The sequence below is a fragment of the Galeopterus variegatus genome, unplaced genomic scaffold (genome assembly GCF_000696425.1).
Source record: "Galeopterus variegatus unplaced genomic scaffold, G_variegatus-3.0.2 Scaffold1121, whole genome shotgun sequence".
Classification (NCBI taxonomy): Eukaryota; Metazoa; Chordata; class Mammalia; order Dermoptera; family Cynocephalidae; genus Galeopterus; species Galeopterus variegatus.
In genome coordinates, this window is record NW_007727232.1 from 426,799 (window position 1) to 449,427 (window position 22,629).

Below are 22,629 nucleotides of genomic sequence, written 5' to 3' on the forward strand. Positions count from 1 at the left end.
CATTTCAGGATGGAGAAGGTCTTTTCTAAATATAAAACCCAGAAACCATAAAAGATTGATAAAATTAGACTATGTATACAGGAAATATTTATGCATAAAAAAAGCCACAAGCAAAGTCAAAACAAGCAAGGAACAAAAAAAAAATTGCAATCCATATCACAAACAGTGAATTAAAAAGACTAAAGTCCTCCACCTACACACACACAAAGGGCAAATAAATAACAAAGAATCACAGAAAAGAAAATTCAAATAGCTCTGTGATCAGAAACAGGGTCAATTTCACTCATTATAAGAGAATAAAAATTAAAATTACAGTGAGATATTTCTTTTCATGATAAACAAAGATCAAAATGTTAGATAACACTATATTGACTAAGGTACACGAAAACAGTCCACACGGCTGAGGGGTGGGGGTGGGGGCAAGTTGGTTTAAACTCTGTCATTTATGGTGGTATCTATCAAAATTACAAACGCCCAAAATATCTGATCCAACAATTAACTTCTAGGTATTCACCCTACCATTTAATCACAGAAGACCACGATTACTTACTTACAAAGATATTCCTATCATTTATAGAAACAAAAGAGAGTAAATAGCTTAAAAGTCCATTGATACATTGCTTACTCTGCTGCATCAAACAATGGAATAGTATACAGGCATACAGGTACTGGATAGAACAAAATCTAATAACAAATATAGTAATACGGGAAGAAATAGTACACAGGAAGCGTCAAAGGTATTGGGAAGGACAAAATCTAAGAAAAAAGCATATCATTATGTGGATAAATGTATGAAACAGTTTGCACAGTATGCTATCATTAGTGTAAAAAGAAAATATAAGAATACATACATATATATTTGTAAATGTATCAGATATTTCTGGGAGGATACACAAAAACTGGCTGCCTATAGGAAGAGAGAATAGGGAACGGCAAAAAGAGGGACTTATTCTCACCACATCCTTTTTAAAATTTTGTAGTATGTTTATATATTTGCAATTCAAACAAATAAGCTATTAAGTGACAGTAGATACATGAAGACAAGCACTCACCATGGTACAGGTGTAACATTTGTGAATGAAAGGATACACAAGAAAATCTTAACAGTGTTATCTTTGAAGCAGGGGTCCATAGGCCACCCCCCCACCCCTCACTCCTAACCCAGCAGTGGACTGAAGTTAGGTGGTCTGTGAACTTGCACCATATATTTGTTCCTATGGCTGCTGTAACAAATGACCATAAATGTGGTGGCTTAAAACAACAAAAATTTATTCTCTCCCAACTAGAGACCAGAAGTCCAAAATCAGTATCAAAGTGCCAAAATCAATAAATCAACAGGGTCACACTCCCTCCAGATGCTCTAGGGAAGACTCCATTTCCTTGCCTTTTCCAACACTTACAGCTACATTCCTTTCCTTCCCAGGCTCATGACCCCTTTTCCATCTATATATAAATTCAACAGTGTAACATCTCTCTCTGATTCTGCTTCCCTATGCTTTTATCATACAGTCTTCTCTTCTGTGTCAAATCTCTTTCTGCCTCCCTCATACAAGGATACATGTGATTGCTTGTAAGGCTCACCGAAATAATCCAGGAAAATCTCCCCATCTCAACATCCCACTTAATCACATCTGCAAAGTCCCTTTTGCCATATAAACTAACATTCATGGATTGCAGGGACTAGGATGTGAATATCTTTTGGGGACCTTATTCAGCCTATCCCAGATAGGGAAAAATTACAACCATATTTTCACTAAAATCTAACTGAAATTAAGCATTTTCTATAGGTATTGGAAATATCTGTGATTCTGTCACCCAGAGACAATATAGTTGTTGCAGACATCCAAAATATTTATACTTATTTCTATTTTATTTTTTAATCTTTATTTTTTTTGGTAGCTGGCCGGTATGGACACCCGAATGCATGAACTCACTGTTATCAGGTTGTGCTCTAAGAAACTGAGCTAACCAGCCAGCCCCTTATCTCTATTTTAAAATTACGCTGGACAGCTGCCAAAAAAAAAAAATATATATATATATATATATAATATGGATATATATGGAAGTTACTAAAACTGCTGCTAGACCTTTTTAATACATGAATAAGAAGTATATATAGGGCCAGCCCGGTGGCGCACTGCTACAGTGCGCTGCTTGGGAGCATGGCGGCGCTCCCGTCGAGGGTTCGGATCCCACATACAGACCGGTTCCCGCTCACTGGCTGAGCGAGGTGCGGGCGCAGCACTGAGGGTTGCGATCCTGTTGCCGGTCCCGGTCCGGTACGGGCGCGACACTGAGGGTTGCGATCCGTTGCCGGACACGAAAAAAGACAAAAAGGGGGAAAAAAAAAAAAAAGAAGTATATATATACGACTATATAGCAAAATATTTTAACATTATTAACCATCCCAATACAACTGATTTCCTTTGTGATTCTATTTTAATTCGTCATTTTTTATTTTATCTTTTATTTTGTGAAAGGATCCATCGGCTTCCAAAAAGGGTCGTTGGCACAGAAAAGGTTAGAAGTACTGTTTTGGAGAAAGGACAAGAATAGGAGGAAGAGGAGGTAAGATAAAGAGGTGAAGAAGAAAGGTTTTTATTTTCCACTTTAAATCTTTGTATAATGTTTGAATATATTTTACGTACAATGGGTCTTCAAACAGTTCATGGATTTATATAATCTTTTATTCAATTTTTCCGCAAACTTTTTGAAGTACCTTTATACACACACACACACACACACACACGCACACACATATTTAAATATACAAAAATATACACATCTTTGCTTCACTCACTCTTTCATTTATGGTCAACAAAGATGTTATCTTCAACTTCATTCTCTTCTTTATTGTGCTAGTTTGAATAATAACCCCCAAAATATGCCCACATTCTAATTCCCAGAACCTGTGAACATTAGTTATATGGCAAAAGTAACTTTGTGGGTGTGATTAAGTTAAAAATCATGAGATGGAGAGATTACTTTGCATTTTCCTGGTGAGCCCACTGTGATGACAGCAGTCATTATAAGAGGGACACAAGAGAGTCAGAGAAGGCGGTGTCATACTGGAAGCAGAGACTGGAGTGATCTGCTTTAAGGGGCCACAGGCCAAAGAATATAAGCGGCAACTAGAAGCTAAAAAAGGCAAAGAAATGGAAACTCTCCTTAGAGCTTCTGGTAGTAACCAGCCATGCTGAGGCCTTGACTTTAACCCAGTAAAACTGATTTTAATGTCTCACTTCCAGAACTAAAAGACAATAAGTTCGTGGTTTTTTAAGACCCTGAGTTTCTGGTAATTTGTTCCAGCAGCAATAGAAAACTAATAATTATTAATTTAAAAAATAACGTTAATAAATAATTTCCAGCTTATAGGAAAATTCAGGTGATACAGGAACAAGGCAAACACTACAAGAAAGAAGCAATCATATAAAGCCAACAGGTGAGACAGTCTACAGGACAACTTACCTAGCTTCCTCAACAAGTTAAATTATTAATAGAAATTTTTTCCCCCTTTTTTTTGTCTTTTTTCGTGACCGGTAACAGTATCGCAACCCTCGGTGTCGCGCCCGTACAGCAACCAGCAACGGGATCACAACCCTCAGTGTCGCGCCCGCACCGCGCTCAACCAGTGAGCGGACTGGTCTCTATATGGGATCTGAACCCTCGGCAGGAGCGCCGCCACACTCCCAAGCGCCGCACTCTACCGAGTGCGCCACTGGGCCGGCCCTATTAATAGAAATTTTTTTAAATAAATTTAAAAAAACCAGGTAGGTGGGGCAGCAGTTCTAGATTAAAAGAGACTTAAAGACAAAACAACCCAATGTAATATGTAGACCTTGCCTGTACTCTGCTTTGGAGAATCCACATGTAAAAGAGCTTTGGGGGACATCTGGGAAAATCTGAGTAAGAAATGGATATCACACAATATTAGACAACTACTGCTAATTTTGTTAAGTGCTACAGAGATACTATGGTTATGGAGAAAAATGTCCTTATTCTCTAAAACCTCCAAAAAATTTTAGAATCAAGATATCTGTAAGGTATTGAAAATATTACAAGAAAATAGATTAAGCAAACATGAAAAATTATAATAATTGTTAGATCTAGGCAACAAGTATATGGGAGTTCATTATACTAGTCTTTCTACTTTTCTATATGCTTGATACTTTTCACAATAAAAAATTTTTAAAAGCAATTATTCCAGTAAAATCCCTTTTATCTAACTTAGACAAGAAGTGCCATTTACCTGAAAAAAAAATTTTTGTTAACATAGGAAAACACTTGAAAAGTTCCATATATAAATTTTAAGCATTTTAGGTTAACATAAAACATATAAATACACCTTCAACTCACCAATCTTTGGATATGCAGCCATGGCCTTACCTTTACTATAAATTTATGGATTTATCCTATTCACATAAACCATGGTCCACTTTCTAACTTTGGCTTATTTAAAATGAAAAAATCTGTGTGCAAACAAAACCCCCATTTATATTTATACAATGTCCCCCGATCTTGTATTGTTTCCCCACAGCTAACTGACCTCAACTTTTTAGAAACTTAACTTTGAATTTTTCCAAAGCATTCAACTTAATAAACTACGCTTTTCATATTAACATTTCATCTGTTTATATACTTAACTAAATTACACAATTACAAAAATTGCATTGGAAACAAACATGAATGACTCCTGGTAAGCAAACAGTTCAAATGGTGGGAGAAGTGCACAGGCATATTAGAGAATAATCATTAACAACCAATTTAGCAAACTGTGAATATCAGTGAATTTATTTTCCAAATGAAAAGGAAAGGACAATTAATACAATGAATCAGCTAAGTGATTAGGAGAAACTTCAATTTTAAAAAAAGTCATAGGAAAAGAGTAGAAAAAAGGAAAAATGACTGCTAATCATATAACTCAGTGCTTGAACAGCAGGATGAAGCAGTAAATCAATGGGAAAATGATATTTATTAAAAATTTCTAAAATAGGGGCCGGCCCGGTGGCGCACTGGATAGTGCGCCGCTTGGGAAGCGCGGCGGCGCTCCCGCCCGAGGGTTCGGATCCCACATACAGACCGGTTCCCGCTCACTGGCTGAGCGAGGCGCGGGGGCAACGCTGAGGGTTGCGGTCCCATTGCCGGTCCCCGGTCCGATGCGGGGGCAACACTGAGGGTTGCGATCCGTTGCCGGACACGGAAAAAAGACAAAAAAAAAAAAAATTTTTTTCTAAAATAAACTTAAAGGTTTCTGAAATAAAAATACAAAATTTTTTGTGTAGAGACAGCTACAAAAACAGAAAACAATGCTTCTCAAGTCCCTCAAAGTTCCCCATGGGGAAACAGTTGCTGATCATATAGTTTGATTGAAATGAAGATTCCATAATACATTCAACTTTCAAAAGGAAAGAACAGAACTGAGGTTACCAGAGGTAAGAAAGGGGGAGATGGGGGGATTAGTGAGGAATTAATAAAGGGCCACAAAAAAACGATTATATTGTATAATGTTGAATATACTAGTTATCCTGGTTTGAGCATCACATACTGCACACAGGTACTGATATTCAACTCAGTACCCCACTGATATGTACGACCCATTACATTTCAATAAATAAAAAAAAAAAATTAAAGCAAAAAATGAAATGAAGATCCCTCCTGGGGCCTCTGAGAAGCTCATTCCCTTCCCATTCTAAGGAATGTTCTAGAGATTCTGGGAAAGTGTGCCTATCTGCTTCCTATTTAAAAGTAACTAAGTCAAGATTTGCTTCAAAACAATCAGATTGGGAAAAATTGGTAGGAGAGGTTTTAAATTAATATAGAAGGGGACATAATAGGTGATAGATACACAAGGGTTCATTGTACTTCTGTCTTTTTTGTACATTAAAATTTTTCCATAACAGAGTTAAACAAATAAGTAACTGGGACATAACAACCCCATATATTCCAGGGTGGTTATATGAGTTAGCTGAATCACAGGTCAGTTTCCCAAGTATATAATTTTCAGTAAATCCAGGTCTCAAGTATATTAGAGGCCTGTTTTTTTATCCATAGATAAAAATATTTACTTAGGCACATACTGTTGATTTATGCTGCCCATTATTCAAGTTCTCCAGAGTACTGTAAATTTTACACAAATTATTTCATTCAGGTATAATAACAGCAGTTTATGAAGGACTCTTTTATTTCCAACGGGGTGGGGGGATGGCGGTGGCGGTGGCAGTATTTTGTGGCTGACCGGTATGGGGATGCAAACTCTTGACCTTGGTGTTACAACAAGGTTCAGTTCTGTTGACACTTATTAAGAGAGTTTAGCATTTCTCTGAATACTACTGTCCCTCTGAAAGTTACTTATACATACATACCCAAGGAATATATATTACTTGAATTGACACCAACTCTTAGTATTCTAATGACAGCTGAGCTGAACCCACTAGACAGCTCCAACTCATCAAAAAGGATGCACTTGTTTTTCCCTTAAAAACAAAAGCTGGTGAGGAGCTGTGTTATGATAGCTAAATAGGAAAACTAATACAGCCATTAATCTCTGGCTTTCAATTGGTCTATATCACTAGATAGGCTATGTAACACTATATATGAAAGTTTATTAAACTAACAAACAGCAACATATAATTGCTAGGGTTCAGCAATAGAAGAGTGATCACACATACACTTCTAGTTGTTGCTCTCATTAAGATAATTGATCAAACCAGAGTAACAGTGAAGTAATTTTCAAGAATAACATCTAAAACCCCTACATTTATGCACTATGTTCTTCTTCCTATCTTCTCTAAAGTGCCTACTCTGACCATAAATAGTACTCCTGTTTTGAAGGGTGGAATAACTTGTGGACTACTTTAAAAACCTAACTATTACAATGTACTAAAACCCAGTGTAACTAGTAACCAACACACAGTAAATAGTAATTAGTCAGCAGATAACACCAGCTTGCTGTTTTTAACCATTTTATATTTTAAGAACAACCATATCTTCTTTTTTAAACAAAAGCACTCACATTTCAGATTTACAAGAGACAACAGTAAATGGAGATTTAAAAATGATTCTTATCAAAGAATTATTCACTTTACAAAAAAATTCCTTGTAAATTTTCTTAGATATTTAAAAATTCTGAAAATAAGCTTGTTCAATTTACATACTGCCTAAATCTAAAGCCTTTTAGAAGTACCCTTTTCTTTTAAGTTAATCATTCAAAATCAGAATTCAATAACTAATTGAGAACATGCCCATCCTCTATTAGGTAAGTAAGTGTGACTAGGAAAAATAGTTTCAGCACTTTCATATAGATCTTACTTTGTATTATAACTTATTTTCAGAACCTGGATTTTTGAATTTCTTTATCTTCTGGAACTGTGACATCTCAACACTGCCTATTATCTATAGGGAAATAGAGTTTCATTTCCACTGACATCTCTCAATATCACTCAATAAAAGCACATTCTTTTAAATGTCATAAAAAGATATTTAGAGAGAACAATTCTAAAACATTGCTAAGATTTCCCTAATGTTTTTCTTTTAGTTTTTATTTATAGAACCTCAATCCTGATTATTTTATTGTACTATTCAAGACTTAAAGCTCATTATAATCACATCCTTTAGAATATAATCATCTAACATTATAGGCCAAACTAATACCTGTTCTCATTTTTAATGCTATTTTAACAACAATAAAGCTTCTTCTCAACCCATCTCCAAATGGAAATAGCACTCTAATTCCAGGCCCCCATATTACCTTATTGACTTAAAATTATTATTCTTGTTAAACAATTTGTTTTCATCTGTAACTTCTACAAATCTTGTCACAATTCCTAATAGTTTTAAAACACTGCAAAATTACAGATATTAAAGTTTTTAGACTATCTGCTATACAATATACAAGTAAATTTACTTCCTTATGGTAACAATCCCCCTTTTCTTTTTTTTTTTTTTGTCTTTTTCCGTGTCCGGCAACGGATCACAACCCTCAGTGTTGCCCCCGTACCGGACCGGGGACCGGCAACGGGATCGCAACCCTCGGGGTCGCTCCCGCGCCTCGCTCAGCCAGTGAGCGGGAACCAGTCTGTATGTGGGATCCGAACCCTCGGGCGGGAGCGCCGCCGCGCTTCCCAAGCGGCGCACTTATCCAGTGCGCCACCGGGCCGGCCCCCAATCCCACTTTTTTAAAATGAAGACATTTAGAAACTATGGATGTTATGTTATATCTTCAGTTTCTAAATATCATTCCCATTAAAATTGTTATAGATTAACATATTAATTTCATGTTTCAAAGTTGCACACAGTCAAAAATTTCTTATAACTACTGCTTTCTTGTTATTTTTGGTAGTAAAAAATGAAAAAAGATAAGAGTAGGCAAATAATATTTTAAACAGCAGTAGAGATCAGAGAAGTTTGGGAAGAAAAACATGAATTTGAAAGTTGACCTTAGAGAAGAAATATAATTTGAACATATAAAGCTGGCAATGTAAGGAGATAATGTAAAACTATAAACATAATTTTATAATTTTTTTTTAACTTGTACACAAACACGCATACTTCTGAATCTTAAAATCTCTGATGAGTCCAAAGAAAACTAATATATATATAGGGTATATTAAATACCACACACATATACCCATGTATACATATATGTATTGAAAGATGTCACTTTACAGCTTCCTAGACAATCCTATTTATATGTCCTAACCAATTAAAACTATAATTAAGAAGCAGATCATCCATTCAAAAAAATAAAATTTTTCGAGTAATTCTAATAACACTGATTATTTTATCTAAACGTATTTGAAGTTATTTTTGTTCATGAAAATTAGGATAAAAAAAGTAAAAGAGTATGTCTCAACTGATAAGAAGACAAACTGATAATAATTGTTTCCAAGGCCAGCCTTTGACCTTTGTATATTTTCCCTTCAACCATTGTATCATTTTATAAACATTTTATACATTAAACATTTAGGTAAGTGAAGTACTATGTAGCACACTGAAATATACATGTCATACAAAGAGTAACAGCACCCAGCTTCAACTAATCTTTTGCCCTCCCAGGAAAAGTTGCTTGATTTGATTTTTCAAGCAACTTAGAAAACCAGATTTTGGGGCCAGCCCGGTGGCGCACTGCTACAGTGCGCCGCTTGGGAGCGCAGCAGCGCTCCCGCCGAGGGTTCGGATCCCACATACAGACCGGTTCCCGCTCACTGGCTGAGCGAGGTGCGGGCCCAACACCGAGGGTTGCGGTCCTGTTGTTAGGCCCTGAGGTAAGAATGAGCTTTGCATTTCCAGGGAACAGGAAGGAAGTAGATGAGGCTGGAGGGTAGAGGCACAGGAATGAACTGAGTTCAGGAGGCCAGCAGTGCTCAGATCACAGGGACCCTTACAGACCAGGGTTATGCATTTGGATCTTATACTTACTGCAGTGGAAAGTAGCTGTAGAATTTTAAAAAGAAGGAGATGATCTGATTTCCTTTTTTTTTTTGAAGTTCACTGGATTTGGATGAAGAATGAGCTGGGGGTGGGGGGCAGGAATAGCAAGAGTAAAGGCAGAGAATAATTTTTAACTGGCAGGTGGCACATAGCAGGCTCTCAGATATTTCTGGGCTGCTGTAACATACGTAAAAATCATAATATACTTGTTTCATTTCCTGTGATATTTTAGAAGCATTTAAGATCTAGAAGTCACTTCCTTTGAACAACGAAACAACACAACTTTGTATTGCCCCTCTTAGCATTGATAACAATCAAGAAATATTAGCATAGGGACCTAAAAAGAACACACAAGGGAACCAGGAGACCTGTCTTCTGGAACCCTCTCTGCCATCAATTAGCCATGTGATCTGGGGCATCTGGGGCACAGTTCTGAACCTTCCAGATGAGAGGGGAGGCTGGGCTACGTGGTTTCTAAAGTCCCTAACCAGCTCTTAAACTATACAATTTTGTAAGTGTAACAAATGAGGTTTCCTTATCTGGGTGGCAAAATGGGCTGATGACTCAGGGTGAGATTTTTCTGTTACTTTCAATCTCCCAGAGAAACTCTAGTTAAGCAGGAAACAGGGTGTTAATGAAGAAACTGTCTAGTCTTACTATTTCCTTGGCGCCTCTGGCACAAGGATATGATGGTCAGCTGGAACCTGGGAAGTAGATGTTCCTGGTCAGCTGGGAGCTCATCATGCAGAGGCTCTGCACGCATAGGTCCCTGTGTCTCCCTCCCTTCAGTTACACTTTGTCTGTGGTCTTTCTGGCAGGCTTCCACCCATGTGGAATTGTGCAAGAGACAGGCACTACAACCCAGCCTCCCACTTCCTCTTGGTAGGCTGTCCCCACAGGGTCCACTCCTCTCATAGGGCCAACTTGGCACCCCCACGAGGACCTCATTTCACAAGATCCCTGAGGGCCAGCGTTATCAGCCCTGACTATCAATCAGAATTCCTTGTGCAGACTTAAAAAAAAAAATACTGGGCCGGCCTGGTGGCGCACTGCTACAGTGCCCCACTTGGGAGCATGGCGGTGCTCTCGCCGAGGGTTCGGATCCCACATACAGACCGGTTCCCGCTCACTGGCTGGGCGAGGTGCGGGCGCGACACTGAGGGTTGCGATCCGTTCCCGGACACGAAAAAAGACAAAAAGGAAAAAAAAAAAAAAAACTAAGATAATCCACCTTAGCCTTGTTTCTCTTTTGACTTCTCACTCAGTATAAAGGGGAAGAAAGACTGCTCATTCTCAGTGCAGGAACAATAAAGGATAAAATAGAAAAACTTATCCCTCCTTTTGTTCCACTAACATTACCTATAAAAATGGGAAGAAATTTATGGAAAACTGTACTTCCACCTCAAATGATTTAAGGACAATCACAGTTTAAACAAACCTTTTTAACTGTAATAATAATTTTACATTCCAAAAGAATGGTCTGAGAAGAGAGAAAGCAGGTAGCTATTTTAAGCTCCATGTAAACTAAATCTTAATACTCATGTAATAACTTTCAGCTGTTTCCTCTTTAATCTTAGAAAATCCCATGTAAAAGGATGAAAGATGCATCACCCATACTGCAAATGAAGAAACAAAGGTAGGGAAAATACTAAATGATTTATAAAGATAGGTTAAGCCATTGCCAAGCTGAGAACAAAGCCTAATCTGCTCCTCTACAAATGTGTTCTAGACACAATAAATATCAGTGAAGTGATTCAACACTAAACCTGGTCTTCTCTTCAACGTAAATTAAGGTGGAAGGGAAGGCACTTGATAAAAAACATTTAAAATAAAACTTCAGAATTCTTATTCTAGGGATTCTTTAAATTCTGCTTTTCAACTTTCAATTAGAACACTAACTTACACAGGCATACTACCATTTACTATGTAACATTAAAGATTACAGTTAAGAAACTGGTCACCAGTGAGGTTAGAAGTACCAGGGAAAAAAGCCAACTTGCCGAGAAAGACAACAGAGGGGAAAGATAGAAAGAGGCTGGGTCTTTTATAATGTTTAGCCACTATACTGATTCTGCAACCATCTATCTCCAGACTTCCCATAGTAAGAGATAATTAAATGTCTTTGTTTTTTAAACAAGAAAGAGAGAGAAAAGAAAAAAGAAAAGAAAGGAAAAGAACAGAACAGAAAAGAGAAACTGATCATAAAGTTTTACATAGAATTCATTTAAAAAGATATTTCTTGGAACAAAAACAGTTAAAAACGGGTTTTCTAAAGACTCGGACGAATATGGAACTATGAAGATACACAAAGCTGAAGTATCTGGAACTATCTGGCTGCCTGCAGTCTTCAACAAGATCACAGAGTACTAAAAAATTATTTGACCTTTTCAACCAGACTTTCATATTTGTCTTTAAAGTCTCCATTAACATCCAATATGAAGACAGGCACTTCCTGTAGATAATCAAAGTTGATTTTCAGTGTTCTATGAAGGAGCCAGCTTTCATATCTGTAATGAAGCTTCTCTAAATACTCAAGAGGAATGCCTTTCTCTTCATTTCTTCCCCGTAAATATATTCTATTTAAGCATTTCTGTGGAGTGGCTTAAAGATAAATGATTCCATCCAATTCAAGGCTTTGGCTAAACTGGTTATTCATCTAGTCATGCCAGTCTTAATAAATTGTCACCTCTATTTCATTCATGCAGTCAGATTCATACAAATCAGGTGTAAAAATATACCTGTCACTATACACAGATCGTTCAAAACATAATACAGGTTTCTCTGCATCTCTGAGCTTGCAGCTTAGAGAGGCAAGCTGAGCTCCTATTTGGCTGAGACAGGCATATGACTGGAAGGTAAAAGACCATCATTCAGGTTTCTCAGACATCATCTGAAGAACATTTCCACCACTTTTCTGAGACATTGTCAGTTCCTCAAATTCACCTTGAGTACTTTGAACATTGCACCACCTGGCAACAGGTTCAGGAACTACTTCCCAATCCTCACAGACTTTTTAAGGATATATACAAATGTTGACTTCCCTGCAGCAATGTTCCCTGATGTTCCCTTTGAAGGAGATTTTCTTTTTTTTTTGTCTTTTTTCGTGTCCGGCAACGGATCGCAACCCTCAGTGTCGCGCCCATACCGGACCGGGACCGGCAACGGGATCGCAACCCTCAGTGTTGCGCCCGCACCTCGCTCAGCCAGTGAGCGGGAACCGGTCTGTATGTGGGATCCGAACCCTCGGCGGGAGAAGCCACCGCGCTCCCAAGCGGCGCACTGTAGCAGTGCGCCACTGGGCCGGCCCCTGAAGGAGATTTTCTTGATGCTGCTCCCATTAGTGCTGGTCGCTGGATACTGGCAGCTTCTCTTGGGCTTGGTGGCCATCCTAGCCTTGTGATGGCGCATCGGGCAGGGAGGGCTGGAGGTGGCCACAGGTGTTAGTGCTGCTGAACTTAACCTGACCCGTGGGCGGCGGGCCAGTTTTGATTTTGGCACAACCGCTGATGGGGGTGGCCCTCTGGTGTGTGGCCCCGCCTACCAGTGATCCCTCCTAAGCCGCATGGCCCCCGGCTGCCTCCGGCAAGCTGGGTCACGCGGGAGCTGGGGGTCAATTTGTTGACATTTTACGAACGAAATTATCAATTTGTGTGAATATGAGGGGCCTTCAAAAAGTTGATGGAAATATTGGTATTATCTTTCAGTTTCATTTTTCCATGAACTTTTTGAAGTATCCTCATATTCCACAGAAGGTATGTTTTGTTTTCAGAATATACAGCACAGTCTATATCACTTAATTCATTTAGATTTTCAATATACTTACTTTTCATCCAGTTGATCTGTCATGAGTCAAATTGAGAGAGATGAAATTGAGTTCCTACTACTAACACATTTCTTCATTTCGCATCAAGATCCCTGTAGTTTTTGCCTTATAAAAACTATACATATATATACATATACATATAAGAGATGGCTGGTTAGTTCAGTTAGTTAGAATGTGGTGCTAATAACCCCAAGGTCAAGGTTTTGTCAAAAAAAAATCCAAAAAACAAAATATCACTACATATAGAGTTTGTACACATGTGTATGTACATATGTGCGTGTATGTATGTATATATAAAGTATATTTGAGGCATATATTCATAACTATTAGATCATCTTGGCGGATTTCACATTTTATTATTATAAATTGCCCTTAATTATCTCTTATAAAGCTTTTTGCCTTGAATTCAACCTCAATCTTATAATCTTATTGTTCAGATTATCTCTTGCTTGCAAGTTCTTCCAGATCTTTTGTTTGGTTACTGACTTTATGACATATTTTGACATTCAAGTTTTTAAAAAATTTTCACAAAAATATATCTTTTTAATAGTGGTTTCTGGGTTTTTAATCTTATTTAAGAATCTTGTCCCTCCCAATAGATTATATCATAAAGTATATTTTTTCAGATCACTGTTTTTTGTCTGTTAGTAAAGTTTATAGTTTTCTTTTAAGTTACCTGTTAGATGCATCTGAAAGTATATCATAGTTTTTATAGCTATTTTGGATTGAAATTTTTTTCCCAATTCCCTAAATGTTTCTGCTTGAAGATAGAAAAGTTGATTTTTTTTTAATGCACATCTTGTATAGTTGATATTATCAAATTCTAGTTTCTTTTTAAAGTAGAGTCTCTCCGAAATTTTTTTCCCAATTCCCTAAATGTTTCTGCTTGAAGATAGAAAAGTTGATTTTTTTTTTAATGCACATCTTGTATAGTTGATATTATCAAATTCTAGTTTCTTTTTAAAGTAGAGTCTCTCAGGTGTTCTAGCGTTATAACCTTTTGGGGGGTGGGGCAGGAAGCTGACCGGTACACGGATCCAAACCCTTGACCTAAGTGTTACAAGGCCGCACTCTAACCAACTCAGCTAACCGGCCAGCCCAAGGGTTATAATCTCATAAATTGGAGATACTTATATCTCTTCTTTTCCATAGTATATCGTATCAGTCTAACTGCATTTGCTAGAACCTCCAAGAAACTGTTGAAAACTAATGATCATAACAGGCTTCCTGTTTAGTTCTTCATTTTAATTTACCACGTGAGTCGTTAAGTTTTGGTCACAGGTCTTTATCATTTCTAAGTGGTTTTCTACTATATCTTTTCTACCTACAGGTTTAATTAGAAACCATTGCTGAAAACTAAAGTGAAACTGCATCAAACAAACAGGTTTCTACACAGTAAAGGAAACAATAAACAAATAAAAAGGTAGCCTACGGATTGGGAGAAAATATTTGCAAACCATATATCTGATAAGGGTTAATATCAAAAATATATAAGAAACTCACACAACTCAGTAGCAAAAAAACAGTCTGATTGAAAAATCAGCAAAGGACCTAAACAAACACTTTTCCAAAGAAGACGTAAAAATGGCCAACAGGTATATGAAAAGGTGCTCAAAATCATTAATCACCAAGGAAATGCAAACCAAAACCGCAATGGGATATCACGTGATACCTGTTAGGATGGCTATTATTAAAAAGATAAGAAATAAGCGTTGGCGAGAATACAGAGAAAAGGAAACCTTGTACACTATTCACAGGAATGTAAATTAGTACAGCCATTATGAAAAACAGTATGGAAGTTCCTCAAAAAATTAAAAATAGAACTACCATATGACTCAGCAATGTCTCTTCTAGGTATAGACCCAGTGGAAATGAAATCAGCATCTTATAGAAATACTTGCACTCTCATGTTCATCGCAGCATCATTCACAACAGCCAAGATATGGAGACAATCGAAGTGTCCACTGCTGGACGAATGGATAAAGAAATAGGATGTTTTCTCACACACACACACACACACACACGCGCGCGCGAATATTATTCAGCTTTTAAAAAGAAGATTCTGCCATTTGCAACTACACAGATGTATCTGGAGAGCATTATGCTAAACTGAAATAAGTCAGACAGACAGAAAACAAAAATACTGCATGATCTCAATTATATGTGGAATTTAAAAGTCAAATACATGGGCCGGCCCGGTGGCGCACTGGATAAGTGTGCTGCTTGGGAAGCGCGGCGGCGCTCCTGCCCGAGGGTTCAGATCCCGCATGCAGACCGGTTCCCGCTCACTGGTTGAGCAAGGCGCGGGAGCAACGCCGAGGGTTGCGATCCCGTTGCCGGTCCCCGGTCCGGTACGGGGGCAACACTGAGGGTTGCGATCCGTTGCCGGACACAGAAAAAGACAAAAAAAAAAAAAAAAAAGTCAAATACATAGAAAGAGAGAGTAGAATGGTAGTGGGGGGGAGGGCAGTGGGGAGATGGAGGTCAAAGGGTACAAAGTTGTAGTTACATAGGATGAATAAGTCTAGAGATCTAATGTACATCATGAGCACTATAATTAATGATACTGTATACAAGAAATTTACTAAAACAGTAGATTTTAGGTGTTCTTACCATGCATACACACACACACAAAAGGTAACTATGTGAGGTGGATAGGTTAATTGGTTTGACTATAGCAATCATTTTACTATGTATATCAAAACACCATGTTATATAGCTTACGTACAATTAAAAAAAATAAATGCTGAATATTATCAGAGGCCTCTTTAGCATCTACTTATAAACTTGTATGTTTCTCTTTAATTTACTGATATGAATTATGCTAATAGATTTTTCTAGTTAAGTCTCCTTGTAAATTCCTGGAGTAAATTCTAATTGATCAGTAGTATAATTATTCACTTAACACATTGCTGGATTTTATGTGCTAATATCACACATACAACTTTTTCATCTATAAATCTTATTCACCAGTGAGATGGTCTATAATCTCCCATACAATTTTGGGGGGCACCATTTTGGTATTAAAACTATGCAGAAACCATAAGTAAATGGAAGACCTATTGATCTTTACCTAGGGCCTGGGCTATTTTAAATAACATAGGTGTAATCTGTTCATAAATAATAACAGCTGGCCTTTACTGAACATTTTATCAGCTGTAAATACATTACATGGACTGACTCGTGTCCATAATTCAGTTGTGAATCCATCTTGCCTTGGTGCTTTTTTCAACAGTAGGTCCTTACTCAAATTTCTAATCTCTTCTGTGTTAATCTCGTCAAGTTTTCCACCTCTTGGAAGAGTCAATTTGTATTATGCTACAGTCATCCACTTGCTATTTTCAAGTTTGTTTACACAGTGCTGCATGTGGATCCTCATTCTTTTAAACTCACACGTATCTATGGTTTGTCTCCTTCCCACCTAATCTTAATCATAATTGCTCTTATTTCCTTAATCAGACAAGAGAAGTTTCTCTATATTCTGGTCTTTATGAAGACAAAGTATATGGATTTGTTTATCCTTTTTATTTTTGTTGTGTTTTCTATCCTTTAGTTTTAACTTTTACCTTTGTTATTTCGTTTTTCCAACTTTCTTCTGGTTTATTTGTTATTTTTCTAATTCTTTTAAGATACGAACTAAATTCCTGGACTAGTCATTAAGCTTTTATCTCTCATATCTAAATCTTCCCTTTAAACTCAGCTCTGTGATGCTAGGAATGGAAGTCTGCACATATTACTACTTTCCAGCTTGTTTGTTGTTAAATTCTTCAACTCGAAGGCACTAGAGGAAGATTACGAAGCCAAAGAAGAGACTTTCTCCTTTCTGTTTGCTTACTATTCTTGTCAGCACTGTCTCAGCTACACCCACTTAGCCTGGCGGCAATAGCTGGTTGTCTCCAGCTTCTTTTGGGCACTCCCAGTTTCATCAGGCACTCTCAGCGTTCCCGGCACCAGGCAGGCAGTTCTCCCTATTCAGAGCTCCTGAGATACTGGCAGCGATCTCATCCTGAGAGCTGAGTTCCAGTTCTGTGGGAAGCCTCCTCCAAACTCCTAGATTTTGATAACTAAATTCTGTTACGCTTACTATGGTTTGTTCTCTTGATTATACCGTGACTGATACAGTTCCTTATCTTTGATCTTTCTTCTTTAACAATGAAGGCATTTAAGGTTACAAATTTTGTTTTCCTATGTCCTTTTTGTCTCACGTATTTCAGATTAAAGAGCTCTCCTTTTTATTATAACTTGTTTAAATTTCTTCTATACACTCCCTATTTTACAGGTTGTAAAGTTATTACCTCTTTGTCTATTTTCAGTTTTCTTTGCTGTATTCCTATATTCCTACATTCTTGTATTGCTTGCTTGCTGTATTCCTAACAGCATAAAACAAGACTCCTAACTGATGGTCTGTTTTTTAGATTTCCCCCAATACTATGTAGTGAAATCATTGTTAAGTTTTATTTTCTTCCTCTCATCTTTTCATATCTCCTACTGATTTTACTTTCTTGTTTCTTCCTTTATCCTCTTCTTTGCTTTTATAGCTTTGGCCACTATTTCTATAAATCTGTTTTTTTAGAACAGTTTTACATTCCACCTATAATCATCTTTCCTTTCTTGAAATTTATATTCAGACATGTATTTTTATAGCATAATTTGAAAACAAGACAGCACTATTTCCCTTAATGAGACACACTATTTCTTTAATAAAGGCATTCTTTTTCCCCTCTGCTTCCTCTCCTTCCACTTGTTCTACCATTATGATTCCCACCAAAGATGAAGCTTTTGGAGTGTTTTCCGTCTTTCTCTCACCCACAACCTTCTCCACCACCTAAATTCTGTGAATACAGTTTAATATAAAATTTGACTAGTATTAGAATTTCCCTTTCAGTATGTTTCTTTTGTTTTAACACTTATGCTACACATTTCAGATAGTCTAACACTATAATGTCCAACACAGAAGCTACTAGCCACATGTGGCTATTTAGATTTAAATTAAAAATTCAGTTCTTTGCTTGCTAGCCACATTTTACATGTTCAATAGCCACGTGTGGCCAGTGGCTACCTTATTAGTCAGCATAAACATAGAAGATTTCCATCATTGAAAAAGTTCTATTGTACAGCACTGGTCTGACATATCCATTTACATATTACTTATTTATGTAAGAAATTTATTATAATATGTAACAAATATAATATAAATGTTCCTATATTCTACATCTCCTTCCATCTTAGGATTTGTATTACGGTTCATTGGTTGCTGACTTGAGTCCTGTAAGAGTATTTTTTCCTCAGTAATATAATCTCTGGATTCCCACCTGTTTGCATCTTTTTTTCACTCACCCAACAGATGAATGGTATCTTGACCAATTACAGAATCCTTGGGTTGCAATTTCAGTTACGTAAAGATGTTACTCTACTGTTTGATAGTTTTTGGTGTTGCAGTTGAAAACTCTGACACTTTTTCCTTCTAACATGAGGTATTCAGTCTGGAAGGTTGTTAGATTTTCTTTTTATAAAAAAGATTTGCCGCAGTCTATTTTTCCCTACAACCTGTCTAGAACTCAGTGAGCACTTTCAATTTTAAGACTCAAATCTTTTTTTCAGGTCAGGAAAATTTTCCTATATTTATCTAATCATTACCTCTCTTCCATGTTTTTCTCTTTCTTGGTTTACTACTTATCATACGTAAGGATGGTGAAGCTATCTAGCTTATCTGATTGTTTTCTCTTATGATTTCCAACTTTTAAAATTTTTGTTTTTTGCACTTGTTCCTACAGGCAACTAATTTGGATCTCAATGGTGACAAGCCCTTTACTCTGACTAAACTACAGAATTTAGTTAGAAAATCATGGTTTTTAGTCCACGAATGTCTTTTTTTGTGCTACACTAGGTTTTCCATAAAAACTCATTTTTTTTTTTTTTTCCTGGAAGAGTTCATCTTATTCCTCCAGTAGCTTAATTTACCTTAGCCTGTGCTTTGTTTCAAGTATTCCTCTCCCTAGATGTTAGGGTCCTTTAGAGATGTTATATATGTATGCATGAATGTGTATATGTATATATTTATGGTCACCTGCTTGGGGCTCAGGTTTAGTAACTGTCCCCAAACTGGCATAAAGCAAAGGAGTGTCTCCTTCCATAGGTCCACAGTGTAAAAAAATAGACCACTATTTTTTGAGACATCTATTCCCCAATTTTTTCAGGCTCTCCCAGGTTCAGAGATAGGAAATACTGGGCCCATTCAGTTCTATCTTCAACTCTTAACAGTGAAAGAGACTATGTATATTCACAAAGATCTATATTGACTTCCCCCTTCCCATTCCTCAGCTTTCTCCTCTCCCCCAGGCGAGTTCCCAGATTTTTGTAGACGAAGTTTTCCTCAAGATACACCACCTTATGATCATCCCATCAGCCTCTCCAAAGCAGATCAACAAGTACCTATTCAACCATGAGGCAAACACCTTGTACACATTATCTTTGCCAGGACTTCCGAAAACCCCAAATCTTACTTGACATACGATACCCACACCCATGTGAGTTGGGAGAAACAGATATACTGCAGTTAGCAGTGAAGGGAAAAAAGGAACAACATTCAAGTTTCCATCTACCCTGAATCCCTTCCTCTGACTCTGGAAAAATGTACACTGCATCTTAGAAATTTGTACATGAAGAAGTCTTCCACGGGTACCTTCCCACATTACTTAATATAATCTCTACATTTAACAGCCTCTCATCAAATACTGTGATATGAGGTTAAGAATACCTCCTAATTTCATCCAAGATAATTTGTTTGTTTCTTGTTCTCCTTGTTGCTTGCATTGGATTCTGAGAAAAGAGTAAAAATGCTGTTTATTCTCTATCATTTTTAAACTGTAAGTCCTACTCCATTACTTTAGAAACAAACCCAACATTAAATGCAACTCCTTTATAACATGTTTTTTAGTCAAATAGCCTGTTACATTTTCTCTTTATCTTTAAGAATCCAAAATTTTAGAACACCTTAACCAAGTACTCATATTTTAGAGTATAAATAATGAGAAACTTGACGTCATTTGTATCATTTATCAGTTATGAACAGACTGATCACACAGTTTATGTCTATTATCCTTGCTTTTGATTTGGAAAAACAAATTATATGGTCACCCAATCTATTAAGTATTCTTGCCAAGAAATGTTTAAACTGAACCTAATCTAGCTCTAGACCAAACTTCCAGTTTATAGGAAACATAGGAGATAATAAATCAGTTAAATAATACCAGAAGGAAACAATGAGCCATATCCCAAATATGAAACATTCCCAAAACTGCTCTAAACTTTTCAAAAAAGTCAAGGTCATAATAAGCAAAAAAAGCAGAGAGAAGTGTTTTAGATTGATAAGAGTCTAAGGAAACATAACAAACAGAACACATGAACTTTGACTGGATCCTGGATGGGAATCAATCAGTTAATTAATTAAAATAAATAAATATAAATATACTATAAAAGATATTTGACTAACTATGGAAATTTGCTGTGGGTGATATATTAGATACCATTATTTGAATTACTGTTTACTTTCTTAAAAGTGGTGATGATAAACTGACTATGTGGGATTCTGCCCTAATTTGGGAGAGTTTCATAATGAATTGGTTAAGCATGAAATGGCATCAACAATTTATTTTTAAGTGGTGCTATTAGATGAATTGTGTCCCCCTCAAAATCTGTATGTTGAATCCCTAACCCCTAGTACTTCAGAATGTGACTATATTCTAGGATAAAGAGTTAATTAAGTTACAATGAGGTCATTAGAGTGGGCCCTAATCCAATCTGACTGGTGTTTTCATTAAAGGAGATTAGGACACAGAGATACCATGGGGTGGGACACAGAGGGATGACCTTGTGAAAAGGGAGCAAGAGGGTGGCCATCTGCAAGTCAAAGACAAAGGCCTCAGAGGAAACTAACCCTGCTAGAACCTTGAAATTGGACTTTCAGCCTCCAGAACTGTGAGAGAATAAATTTCTGTTGTTTAAACCACCCAGTTTGTGATACTTTGTTATGGCAGCCCCAGCAAACTACCACAAATGGCTCTGGAGAAAAAAGGATAAATACAAATAGAAAGAGAAAGCAAATACGACAAAATGTTAACATTGCTGAGCCTAGGTAGAAGGTTCACTATATCTCTTTCAACTTTTACATTAAGTTTGAAGTTTTTCAAAATAAAAAGTTTGGAGAGAAAACTCCACCAAAAAATTTAAAGACAGATAGGAGACAGATAAATATAGGTCTATATGTATTAGTTCCTAGTGTCTCTTAGTGTTTTCAAAGTTTCTTTTATAAGGACACCAAACAGACTGAATTAAGACCCACACCAAAGATTTCATTTTCATTTTATTATCTCCTTAAAGACCTTATCTCCAAATAAGGTCAACTTCAACATATATCTCTGAAGGACACAATTCTACCCGTAACATCTTTTCTCATTATTCCTGACCTTATAGTTTTTTTTCTTTTTTTTTTTTTTTAAAAGATGACCGGTAAGGGGATCTTAACCCTTGACTTGGTGTTGTCAGCACCACGCTCAGCCAGTGAGCTAACTGGCCATCCCTATATGGGATCCGAACCCATGGCCTTGGTGTTATCAGCACCGCACTCTCCTGAGTGAGCCACGGGCCGGCCCCATGACCTTATAGTTTTAAGATAATCTTTTAACTCCAAAAACTTACTTCTATCATTTCTTTACCACTTTTCTAGCTATTTGATTCTCTTTCTAGAATTCCCAGGATGTGCAAGATAAGTCTCCTAAAACTGTCTTCCAGGGTCCCATGAGTTATATATAAGGATTTACATGTGTAAATGTAAGGCTTTTCTCTGTATTGCTCTATATTTATTTATCCAACTTGATTTTTCAGGACAAAGATTCAGTTCCCAGTCACAGATAATCTCTTTATCAGTGTAAGGCCCCATAGAAGACCCCAAAGGAGGCACTCCCTAAAACATGGCGCTTTTCTCTTCTGGGTCCTAACAATCTCGCCGGCGCCAAGGTGCAGCCTATCAGAAATCATTACCCGCCCCTGGCCAATCAACTACTGCCCCGTGTACTAACCACCCTCTCCCAGAACCCGGCTCTATATAAATGTATGCTTCTCCCCCGAATAAAGCAGAACTTCTCAGGTGAACTGTCAGCTCGGGTCCTTCGTTCTTTCATTGGTGCCGAAACCCGGGAGGAGCTCACCCCTTACCCGAGGGGACTCCTTCTCGGACCTCCTTCACTCTCTCGGAGGTTCCCGCTGCTGACGCTTCGCCCTCATCCATTTTCTCTGGCACTGGCTCTCTGCACCCACCACTGGTTCACCTGAACATAAGTCTCTTTCTGGGGGCGCCATCTTAGGCTGGGCTACCGTAA

General features: G+C 37.3%; 1 pseudogene; it reads right to left on the reverse strand.

The window, feature by feature from the left end:
- Positions 1-11,785: 11,785 nt before the first annotated feature.
- On the reverse strand, positions 11,786-12,816 carry LOC103592304 (annotated as a pseudogene).
- Positions 12,817-22,629: the final 9,813 nt, after the last annotated feature.